The 12,551-nt window shown below is 38.9% G+C and overlaps 1 protein-coding gene and 1 pseudogene across 2 annotated transcripts in view; both read right to left on the bottom strand.

Moving 5' to 3' along the window:
* EXOC4 (exocyst complex component 4) overlaps positions 1-12,551 on the bottom strand; it is an 839,136-nt gene that overhangs the window by 718,073 nt on the left and 108,512 nt on the right. The window lies entirely within an intron of this gene.
* LOC103087592 (60S acidic ribosomal protein P1 pseudogene) lies at positions 7,076-7,382 on the bottom strand (annotated as a pseudogene).

The following is a 12,551-nucleotide window of genomic DNA, read 5'->3' as shown; positions in this document are numbered from 1 at the left end:
AGTGTTTGCCTTTCACTGCAGACACACTCAGGATGACCTGCACACACAGAGCCCCACAAAAGTCATCCCCTGAACTTGAGGACACAGGGAGGGGGAAGGGTAAGCTGGGACGAAGTGAGAGAGTGGCATGGACTTATATACACTACCAAATGTCAAATAGATAGCTAGTGGGAAGCAGCCACATAGCACAGGGAGATCAGCTCAGTGTTTTGTGTCCACCTAGAGGGGTGGGATAGGGAGGGTGGGAGGGAGACGCAAGAGGGAGGAGATATGGGGATGTATGTATAGATGATTCACTTTGTTATACAGCAGAAACTAACACGCCATTGTAAAGCAATTATACTCCAATAAAGATGTTAAAAAGAGAAAAAAGTCATTCCCAACCCTACTCCGCCAACAAAATATCGACTAAATAAAAGAAGAAATAAAACATGACACTGCAACTAGCTCAGTTGCTTAAATCCTGTTAGGATCAAGGTTTTCACCACTGATCCAAAAGACAAAAGAGCAGGCAGAATCATTAAATTACTAGAGATTCCTTAAATTGAATTGAATAAAAAAAGGCCTCAGACAGGAATAAGCCTAAGAACCACAGAGATTAGAATTTCAGTTAACTGCAATTCCTACCAGTCAGAAGAAAATCGTGCGTGCGAATGCACACACACACACACACACACACACACACACACACACACACACAGAGGTTATTTCCAGAGTCACAAAACAGTATGCAATAATATGCAATACAACACCACAGTCAGTGAAAGAAAACTTCAATCCTGGGATGGCAATGTGGTATAAATGCCGATATAAAGGACTGGCATTAGAAAGCTGGACTTGGTACCAGCTCTCTACTGAATAGCCATGGGATTTTCAGTACATCAAGGGACTGTTCCAAGTCTCAGGCTCCTCAAACACAAATTTCCTCAATTACAATTTCCTAATCACAAACTGTGAGAATTAAATGCAATAATATAAGTGAAAGTATACTAAAAAGCAAGCTCAAAACAACAGTAAATTGCTTCCTATACCTTTAACGGCTACCATCTAGAGGGGGAAAAGGTGGGGGGACAAGAGATACTCCAGATGTCCCCATGGCCCAGCTGCATCTCTGTCCTTCCCCCAGCTTAGTGAAGTCCTGCTTGTATTCCATAAGATACACTAGTATCATCCCAATAGAACCCCTCTTTAATTCTGTTAGTTGGAGGTGGGTTCTGTCACTGCTAACTAAAAGAGGTCTAATTCACAGAATAATAGCCAGTTCCTTCATTCCCCTTTCATTCTATAATCCCTCAAAAAAAAAAGCAGATGATCACAATGGACTGAGAGAAGTGACAAAAGAGCAACATGCATGGCCTCCTGGGACAGAGTAAGAACACAGTCCCTGTTTATGTGTGGTTATGTACCCACACCTCTACCCCAACACATGGCCCAATGCCTAGAGTGGAGAAAACAGTTAAGCTGTGGGTGCCTGAGTACACATGAGGAAAAGAATGAGCAATTTAGGGTGGCAGTATTCGGAGAAGTCCAGGACTAGAGCCACCAACCTGGGGTCCTCTGCATGGGGCCAGCAGCTAAAGCTGTCATGATGGACGAGAGCCCTTAAACGGTGAGGCTGGAGTGAGATAATGATGATGACAACGACGAGGACCACAACAAAGACAACTACGTCTTCACAGCCACACTGATGACAATAGGCCAGGCGCTGTGTGAAGTGCACACTTTATCCTCGGGAGAACCCTATGAGGAAGGTACTACTTTTATCCCCACATTACAGGCAAGAGAACGAAAGCTCAGAGATAAAGAGAGACCAAAGGACTCGATTTTGGAGAATGTTTCTTTTAAAGGATGTTAGGAAAAAAAGTAATTTAAGAGAAGAGGCCAGAGTTATCAGTACTATCAAATGCTACAGAAAGCAAGGCTGGAAAGAGCATCGACAGAACAGTCTACCCTGCCTCTATTTTCTCACTGCCAACCAGTTTACCCCTGGTACTCTACTAAAACAATTCCTGCAAAAGTCTCAAATCATCATTTTGCTCAATCTAAGATATGCACACTACTCTATAGAAAACAGATAACCAACAAGGACCTACTCTACAGCACAGGGAACTATACTTAATATTTTATAATAACCTCCAAGGGAGAAGAATCTGAAAAAGGATACATACACACGAATCACTCTGCTGTACACCTGAAACTAACACAACGTTAGAAATCAACTATACATCTAAATAAAGAAAGAAATAAGACCTCTTCAGTCCTTATTCAAGGAGGTGCAGTGCTTGTTTCTACTGACCACTCACTCCTCCTTGAAACACTGCCTTCCACGGGCTCCAACCCTATACTCTCCCTCTCCTTCCACCTCCCTGGTTGCGCCTTCTCAAGAATCTCTTCCTCAGCCTGTTCCTTAAATGCTGTCAACTCTTCTCAATCCTCATACTCTCTCGGGGTGAGCTCACTCACCACTTATGTCTTCAGTCATCCACCAGCTAATGACCCCCAGATGTATCTTCTGTCCAGACGGCTCTCCCAAGCTGCAGACATCAAACTTAACACGTCTTAAATAAAACTCATCTTTCTCCTCCCCAAACCTACTTTTCCACTTACCTAAGTCAGGGAACGGTATCACTTACCCCAGGAAATCACCCTCCCCTCCCCTCTTCCTCAAATCCAATCAAACCAACCGTTTTTATTTCTACCTCTTTACGACCTCTACCATGGGCCTACTTTAGCCCATTGCCACTGTTACTCTGCTAATGCAGGCCTTATCATCTCTCTTCCCTGGATTTTCAAAACAACCCTTAGAGGAGACTCCTTTCCTCCAGTCCTCGCCGCTCCCTCTCTAGATTGTAAATTCAATGAGGGTAAGAACTATGCCTGATTTATCACGGTATTCTAGTATTTGTCATAATAGTAAGCATATGACAGGCAATAAATGAGTATTTGTTCAAAGAAAGAATGAAACAATGAGCTCCAGCAGATGGGGGAGATAGAGACCGAATTACAGATAACAAGTGGCAAGGAAATATGTATTACTGACTGTAATCTCCTGGAAGGAAATTAGAAGACCACAACAAAAATATCTCACACAAAATTCTCCTCTCAAAAAGATAACCTCATCAACATAAACATGAGAACGAAAAGAAATACAGTTACAAGCTGAAAGATATATATGCATTCAGAGCTAACTTTAATAATACTGTGTTAAAATCTATTTTGTATTAAAAAACATGAAAGAGTCAAGAAGAAGCAAATATTTGTTCTTTAAACATACTTCCAATTACCTGGCAGGTTTTAAAAACAGGCTTCTTATAAATACAAGCAAAATGTTACCTATTCTCCCAGATAGCCTACTAACTTCCTACCCATAGCTACTCCTATGTATCTCATCTTGGAGTGCCACCATGAAAAACGGCAGAGAATTACGGAGAAGAAAATGTTAAGGAATAGTCACACTTGCACAAGTCAAGAAATGTCTGTGGTATAAAGCTATATCATCAAGCTGTGAAAAATGTTCAATATTTAAGGTGAGATTCAACTATCTGGATATAAATTTAACATCCAGGGAACCTTGAATTAGTCATTTGGCTGGAAAATCCATGTTAGCAGCCAAGAAGCTGCCTTACTTGGTCACAAAGTAAAGATACACACACAAGGTAGAAAATCAGTCCTGTTCTACTACTTATCTACTGAGACCTTAATATCAGGTTTCTGCGTTTTCCCACTGACAAAGGCATTAACCACAGAATATTTATTTCCCTACTTCTGTGTTCTAAAAGATAAGAAAATACTGAACTCTGAGCTTAGGTTTTATATGAAAAATTAAAAGAAACTGATCATCAATTATTTCATATCAAAATGGTCTTTGTTTTACACTCCTGTATCTCACATACACATTTTCATAATAAGCTTGGCTGAGCTAATATTTTTCATTTCAAACAGGACATAGATGCCATTTAATCTTCAAGGTTATCTAATACCTACTTCTAAGGGATAGAGATTAGTTTCACCACTTTTATTAATAACAATCTTCATGTAAAGAGCAGTTACTATTTGAGGAGTGCTGACTAATTCTCCATCTGCACTATGAAAAGAATAGGAAAAAACTATTAGCAATACAGAATGAAACACAGTAAAAATAAAAAGAACCGGTCCTGGCTCTAGTAATTGCCTTCCTGTGTCACTTCCCCACTTGTTGAGCCAGCCTCTCATGCTCAGTTTCTGAATTCTTGGTAGATGACCTCGAATGAACTTCTAGTTCTAACGTGTGGCAAATTAGGGACTGAAATTAGAAAATAAACACAGGCCCTTTCTCTTTGAATTAAAGTATTAGTCTCATTCTTTCAAAAGCCTTTCCCAGGACAGTTGCCTCAACAAAAGATGATGAAAAAACTGAATGGTCATATGCAAAAGAATGAACCTGGAACACTCTCTTACACCATACACAAAATTCAACTCAAAATGAATTAAAGACTTGAACTTAGAACTGAAACCATATAACTCTTACATGAAAACACAGGAATAAGAGCCTTGACATTAGTCTTGGCAATGACTTTTTGGATTTGACACCAAAAGCAAAGATAAACAAGTAGAGAACCACATGAAATTAAAAGCTTCTGCACAGCAAAGGACACCATCAACAGAATGAAAAGCAACCTATGAATGGGAGAAAATATTTGCAAACCATATATCTGATAAAAAGTTAATATCCCAAATGTATAAAGAACTCACACAACTCAAAAACAACAACACAAAACACAATCCGATTAATGGGCAGAGAAACTGAATAGACATTTTTCCAAAGAAGACAAACAAATGACCAAAAGGTACACAAAATGGTGCTCAACATCACTAATCATCAGGGAAATGCAAATCAGACCATAAGGAGCTATCACCACACACCTGATAGAAGGGCTATCATGAAAAAGACAAGAGATAACAAGCGTCGGGGAGGATGTGGAGAAAAGGGAACCCTTGTACACTGTTGGGTGGGAATGTAAATTGATGCAGCCACTATGAAAAACAGTATGGAGGTTCCTCAAAAAATTAAAAGAACTACCATATGATCCTGCAATCTCACTTCTGGGTATATATCCAATAGAAATGAAAACAGACTCAAAAAATATCTGCACTCCCATGTTTAATGCAGCATTATTCACAAGAGCAAAGACCCGGAAACAACCTAAGTGTCCATCAATGAATGAATAGATAACATACGCACACGCACGCACAACCCCACGTTTCCACTGCAGGGAACAGGGGTTCGATCCCTCGTCGCAGAACTAGGATCCCACATGCTGCGCGGCATGGCCACAAAACACACACACACACACACACACACACACACACCATGGACTATTATTCAGCCATGAGAAAGAAGGACATCCTGCCATTTGCGACAACATGAATGGACCTTGAGGGCATTAGGTTAAGTGAAATAAGTCAGACAGAGAAAGACAAATACTATATGTTCTCACTCATATGTGGAACCTAAAAAAGCCAAAGTCAAAGGAACAGAGACTAGAGTAGTGGCTGCCAGGGGCTATGGAAAACAGGAGATGGTGGTCAAGGAGTACAACCTTCAAGTTATAAGATGAATAAGATCTGAGGAGCTAAGATAAGGCATAGTGATTATAGTTAATACTGTATTTTATACTTGAAAGTTACTAAGATAGTACATCTTGAAAGTTATCACCACAAAAAAGAAATGGTAATTATGTGATGTGATGCAGGTGTTAGCCAATGCTAGGGTGGTCATCACTCTGCAATATTTAAGTATATCAAATCAACACATTGTACACCTTAAACCTACACAATGTTATGTCAGTTATTATCTCAATAAAGCTAGGGGGGAAGAAAAGCCTTTCACCCATTTGAAAAATCATATTTCATCATAATGGAACACTGGAAAATGTATCCACAAATCCACTTCCCAAAGACAAGAAAAGTTATGATTTTAGGTGTATATTCTTCGTACTTAGTTGTATACTGATCTTAGTACAAGAACGTACAAGGTTTCTAGGGGAACTGTTTACGTGTCTCTAAGTCATCAGTCTGATTCTCAAGTGAGTCAATTAAGACTCATTTACTCTGTGGCGGCTGATCACACTTCTTAACATGTCCAGCTATTGCTGAGAGGCCTGCCATTGATCACAGTGGGGTGTGGGGTGGAGACTGTACGGGTGCGGGAATGGATGTGTCAGCGTAAATACCACCCTTCTCCTGAGGAAGAACAAAATCAGGCCCAGGAAATGAGTTAGGACTGTGATCTTTACATAAACCAGAAAGCAAACTTCCATGGAGGATACAGACAACTTATCCTCTTAATTCCACCACCAACCAGCTTTGTGAAACTGTCAAATTATTGGAGCTTTCCCACTTCCCTGGGTAAATCTGGGATTAATAATAACGCCCCTACCTGTGATGAGGCCAACAGTAAGGCTCACTCAGGTGAGATGCCAGATGGCAGACTGCTTTGCAAAGCATAAATGCTACAAAACTACAGAACTCTGTGATGTCTGTGATGTTACAAAGAGTGTTCTCAAATTTTAGCATGTGTTGAATCATCTAGAGACTCCTGTGGGCCCTGCACTCAGGGATTCCAATTTAATCACCCCTCCCCACAGGGATAATTTGCATTTCTAACTTTCAAGTGACATTGGTATTGCTGGTCCTTAGACCCCACTCTGTGTAGTGCTGAGATTTTTTTAAAAATAAAAATCGTTTCCTCTAATTTTAAAATTGTCTTCTTTGCATTTTTCTTATTTATTCATTCATTAAACTTCCTGGGCACTTAGTATGTGCCCAGCCCTAAATCAGGCTACAAACACAAAGTTAACCCCCCTCTTAAAAACTTACAGCCCAATCTGATTAGAGAACATAATGATGATATGGGCCAGAACTAGAGGAGACAGAAAAATAAAGTACAGCCTAAGATACACACAAAGGTGCTCTAATCATATCTGACCTCACTCCTAAACATCACCAAGGGAAGAATTTCATTTGACACACTTTTTTTTTTTTTTTTTTAGCAGCAAACAGCTCAGCTTTTTATTGAATGTGTTACTAAAGAGGTTTAGTCAAAAAGAGCAAAGCCCAGGTCATTGTCAGACTCTTCAGATTCTTCTTTATTCGCTTCCACCTTCTTTTCCTCAGCTAGGGCAGCAGTGGTGGAGGGGGCAGGTGACCTGCCTCGCACCGCGGATGAGGCTCCGGATGTTGACACCGGCCAAAGCCTTTGCAAACAAGCCTGGCCAAAAAGGTTCAACATTTACACCGGCTGCTTTAATGAGGGCATTGATCCCTTCCTCCGTGACCATCACCTCATCGTCATGCAGGATGAGGGCCGAGTAGATGCGGGCGAGCTCCAAGGCGGAGGCCATGGTGCGGACGAGTGAGCACTAGGGAGGGGCTGCCGGGCGCGGTGCTAGTCGCCGGATGAAGTGAGGGCCTCACCCCAATGCAGCCTTAGCTTCCTCGGAAGGACAGAGCAGCTCAGCGGTAGCTGAGGAAAGCTGACACAAGTTTTTGTTTGTGTGTTTTTGCTATGAGAAAGATTCAGGGCTGGTTTGAGTGTGGAGTATCTTTGGATTGTGACACCAACAAGCACACAGAAAATGAAAAGATCTAAGGCAGCTCCTACTATCTGCCAAATAAAGAAGTGGCCTTGATGCAACATGAAGGCAGACACCTAAATAACGTTATCAATAACCTAAAATGTAGATTTTATCCGTCATTTCCTTAACTGGCCCCATCTCTAATATGAACCTCCTACAGCATGCAAAACAAGAGAAATAAAAAGCATATATATTTTTTTTACCCTGAAAAATATAAAGATTTAAGAAATGTAACACTGAGTAAGACCTCTAGCGCATTCAGCCAAGCTCCCTTTCTCGAGAGACTATAACCAAGGGACAACATAAGGATCAGAAAGACAGCTGTCCAACTGCACGTTTACGAAAGAGCTACGAACATTACCCACATTATCAATTCACCTGATATGCTAAGAAGCTATCATCTATTGCTTACGTGGGAAATCTAAAAAAAAAAAAAAAAAAAAAAGGACTGTATTGCTATAATATTCCCTCTTAAAACTGCTAAAAAAAAAAAAAAAAAAAAAAAAAAAAAAATGATACAAATGAACTTATTTACAAAACAGAAACAGAGTCACAGACTTAGAGAAAGAACTTATGATTACCAGGGGGAAGGGCGGGGGGTGCAGTTAGGGAGTGTGGGATTGACATATACACACTGCTGTATTTAAAATGGATAACCAACAGGGACCTACTGTATAGCATCCCGGAACTCTGCTCAGTATTCTGTAACAACTAATTGGGAAAAGAATTTGAAAAAGGATAGGTGTACATGTATATCTGCATCACCCTGTTGTACACCTGAAACTAACACAACACTGTTAATCAACTCTACTCCAATATAAAATAAAATGTTAAAAAAAAGAAGAAGGTATCATCAATTAACTTAAGTCTTATACGAAAGTATGTAGATTTGGGACCAGTACTACATTCCATGGTAATGAACTGTATATTTTAGTTAACAAACGGTGTAATAAGCCCCATATGTAAAGAAGTAATTCCTTTCATTTGTTCTAAAAATATTTTAGTAAAGCTGCACGGGATTATATTCCAGTTGAGGAATAGTGGAATTTCTTCCATATGTCCCTGGTTCATCCTATTCATACTCTTCAGTATTTAATAGTTGGGTGTATTTAGAGCATGTTCTCACTGATACATGTAATCAAAAGTAGAGATTTAATCAAATGGAATCATAATCACTGAAGTTAAATTTACTTGCTTCCCGCTTGCTTTGATTCAAATTAACGACTCATCTAAATTACATCGAGGCCCTTCCTGATTCCAAGCATGTCCAGGTGCTACACGCAGTGCTTGGGAATGGCTACAAGAAGCCACAAGGACAAATGCTTGACCTTGCTTCAAAGCTGCTCTTAAATGATTTTTCTGTAAAATAAAATGCCTAATTCCACCAAATCCTACATTTCAGATACTTAGGTGAAGAGTAACTAATAGAGAAAGAAGAGATGAAAGGAAATGCTGCTTATTTGAAAAAGAAATACATGCCTGACTCTAGCCACAGATATAAAGAAATCATGAGAAATATTTATTTCTCTTTCCATAAACACTGTACTTGTACCACAAAACTAAACTTGGGGCTTGAGCCTTTTGACTGTCTCATAGATAAAACCACTTTGTATGACTGGCCTATTACAACAGTATGCCCTCATTTCAAGTTCTGGACTCTGAATTTTTAAAGTACATTTCTCTAACTTTTAGAGCAGTAATTCAATGTATCTCTACATATCGAAAGCCTGCAGAGACTGAGAAATCGGGGGTGCGGGGGAGTGGGGAGTTTTAGGAAATGAGGCAAATACCAACTATGAAAAAAAACACGACTATAAGGTGGATGATTCAATGTTAGAATTATTCAGCAAGTATTTATCTAACACTGACAATCAATTACGTGACACACTTAGGAGGCAGAAACAAAAAGGGTATACAGTCCATTACAATACAATGTAATAAGTGTTACGACTATTTAAAAGGAGCATGGCCACTCCTTCAGATTCCAGATCAAAAATATAAAGACTAGAAGAAAGTTTGGGAGATTGTATTTATAATCTAAGAGTGAAGAAGACCTAAGTTCTGACACAAAACCCAGACACTTCAAAAGAAAACATTAATACAACCTCATAAAAATAAAAACAATGTATACATGATCAGACATCATAAAATCAAAAGAGAAAGAAGCTGGAGGGAAATTAGAATATAAATCCCAAAGAACTAATTTTCTTGATATATAAACAATTCCTGTGAATCAATAGAAAGACAAACATACTGAAAAAACAGGTGTTCACTACTTTTCAGCAAGGAAATAAAACATTATTTGACCACTGTACTATTGAAAATTTCAACTTTTAAACAAGTCAGCTTTTAGGATAGGATAATGAACCATCCTGTACCTATCACCCTGATTCAATAAGTATCAGTTATCACTAATCTTGTTTTAGCTATATCTACACTCACCCTCAACCCAGATTATTTTGAAGTAATATATCCATATATAACATAGATATCATAACAATGAATTACTTTTTACACAAATAAGAAGTTTAACCTCACTCAAATTTTCTCTAAAAAATACAAATCAAAACCACCTTGGAAATACCATTTTTCACCAATCAGATTGACACAGATAAAAATATTTTGATAATACAATCTGTTTACTAGAGACTCAAACATCATTGATGACATGAAAACTTGGTATTATCTCTAAGAAAAACACACTTGGCAGTAATTATCAGAATCTAATAAACCACAAAAATCTAATCAACCAGCAAAGAACTCTGAAAATGGCACATCAAGAATCGGATGCTCTCCTTCTCACATCTTATATGTCATCGTCAAGGTAACTGCACAACTATAAGAATAACTAGCAGGTGTTATCCAATGAATGGAGCTTGATAACTACAACTTGTATAAAACAACAGTAAAAGCTGCCTTACTTTATTATTTAAAATACACACACACACATCCCCCCCAGAACAAGACACACCCTAATGCCCACCTACCCAGACCAGATTAGGCCCCCATGCTCTCATGGCACACTTTGCTTTTCCTCTGCAGCACTTATCGCGGTTTGTAATAATACACTTAGCTAAAGGTTCTCTTATTAATGCCTTTCTTCCCCTCTAGACTTTAAACTCCATAAGGACAGGGATCATGTCGTATTTGTGTGGCATTTGAGCCCAGTTCCTGGTCCATGACTGATATTCAATATAAGTGGAATTCATTCTTTCATTCAAAATATATTTATTATGGGTCTGGTGGGCTCTGAGCCTACATTCTGGAGATATGATGCTGAACAAGGCAAACTAGTTCTCTCTTCTCTTGAAGCTTCCATTCTAGGAGCAGTCAGAAAATAACCAAACACACACACACACACACACCATAAAAAGTAACTTAATGAACATGATCCAGTTGATCTGCAAACACGTACTATGTTTTTCCACACTAATACCCCCAATCAGCATTGCCATTTGTAATGATTTCTTTTGATTAAAATAACTTGAGTAATACTTTAAATTAATTCTTAAATAATGAATTTATTTTTCACTATAACTTAATAACAGTTGCAAAATAAAGTGGGGGGGACCTATAACCTTACTATCCAAACACAGCTACTTTTAGCATTAAAGCATATTTCTCTCCCGTTTCTCCCATGAATTTTTCCTCAGTATAACAGTGAGCACAGAATATGCAGTGTTCTCTGCTTTTTATATCAGATGCTTAATCTTCCCTCATTCATAATAGAGATCAAGGAACATCACATAATGGTCTCCTTCCAAAAAGGGAAAAGGTCTCCCTGGCAGCCATTGTCCATTCATTCAATCCTTTCTGCCCTCTTCCAGACCAATAGTCTTACCAAAGTGGAGCAGGCCTCCAGCACCTCCCCAGCCCGCTTTCACTTTTAACCAGGACCATTTTCAAGTCAGTCAAGTATCCGTTCCACGCCAATCCTTCTCTTTTCCCACATTCTTCTCTCTCACATATTCTTAACAAGGTATCACACCTTTGAGAAGATTTTGTTCCATGTATTTTTCACGCTTTTCTTATTTGCTAAATAGTAAAGGACTTCCTACAGCTTTTCTGAACAAAAATGAAAATGCTCATGAGCTAGATTTGAGGAAAGAACCAATAGCAAGGCAGCAGGAGTTGAAGAAACTGGTTATGAGCTGCACAGGCTGCAGACCACACAAGCCATCTGATATTGAAGACACTGCCTGCCTTTCTGAGGAAATTATGGGTAGCAGGTGGTTCTGGGAGATTTAAAAAGCCCTTGTTACCCTAATGTTTATCAATTTGGCAACAATAGTAGTTGAATATTTTCCTTTCATAGTAAACAGAGGTTTATAGACACTAGATAATGAATGAACAGGAAGACAAAATATTTCTCCTATAAATAGACAATAGATAGGTTGGGGGATCAAGACTAAAATAAAATAATAAGTGGGTGACCAAAGTGATTTTTGAAAACTGTGAAAGTATTCTGGCTCTGCAGGAAGTGAAAGCAAAACAGAGTTCACTAGTCTGGTTCCTACTACTTTTCTAGCAAAATAGCACACAACATTAATTCTCTTTACATAAAGACAAATGAAAACAGGCCTTCAATGCATCACAACCAGAATATATTTAAGAAGATGATGCTGAACAATGAGACTTTTAGGGAAAGTTACAATTCGGTGCCTAGCCTCAGAGTAGCATTTATATGCTAACGATTTGGAATAGGTTATTTCATTGGCGGGGGTGGGGGGTGGGGGGTGTTAGTGAGGGAGAGAATCATTTTGTGGAAGAAGGATTCATGGTTGTTTCTGCCTATGCTCCAACTTCCTTTAAGGAAAACAGTCTCTTACACCTTTAACGTAAGATTTCTTGAATGGTAAAAGATAATATTAATAACAATGTAAAGTGTTATGACTTTACTTCTCTCTAAAATAATGTCACTCACACCTCCCAGTA

This window comes from Lipotes vexillifer, unplaced genomic scaffold, assembly GCF_000442215.2.
Source record: "Lipotes vexillifer unplaced genomic scaffold, Lipotes_vexillifer_v1.1 scaffold71, whole genome shotgun sequence".
NCBI lineage: Eukaryota > Metazoa > Chordata > Mammalia > Artiodactyla > Lipotidae > Lipotes > Lipotes vexillifer.
Note: the sequence above shows the minus strand (reverse complement) of the source record. Positions and strands in the feature narration are given on the sequence as shown.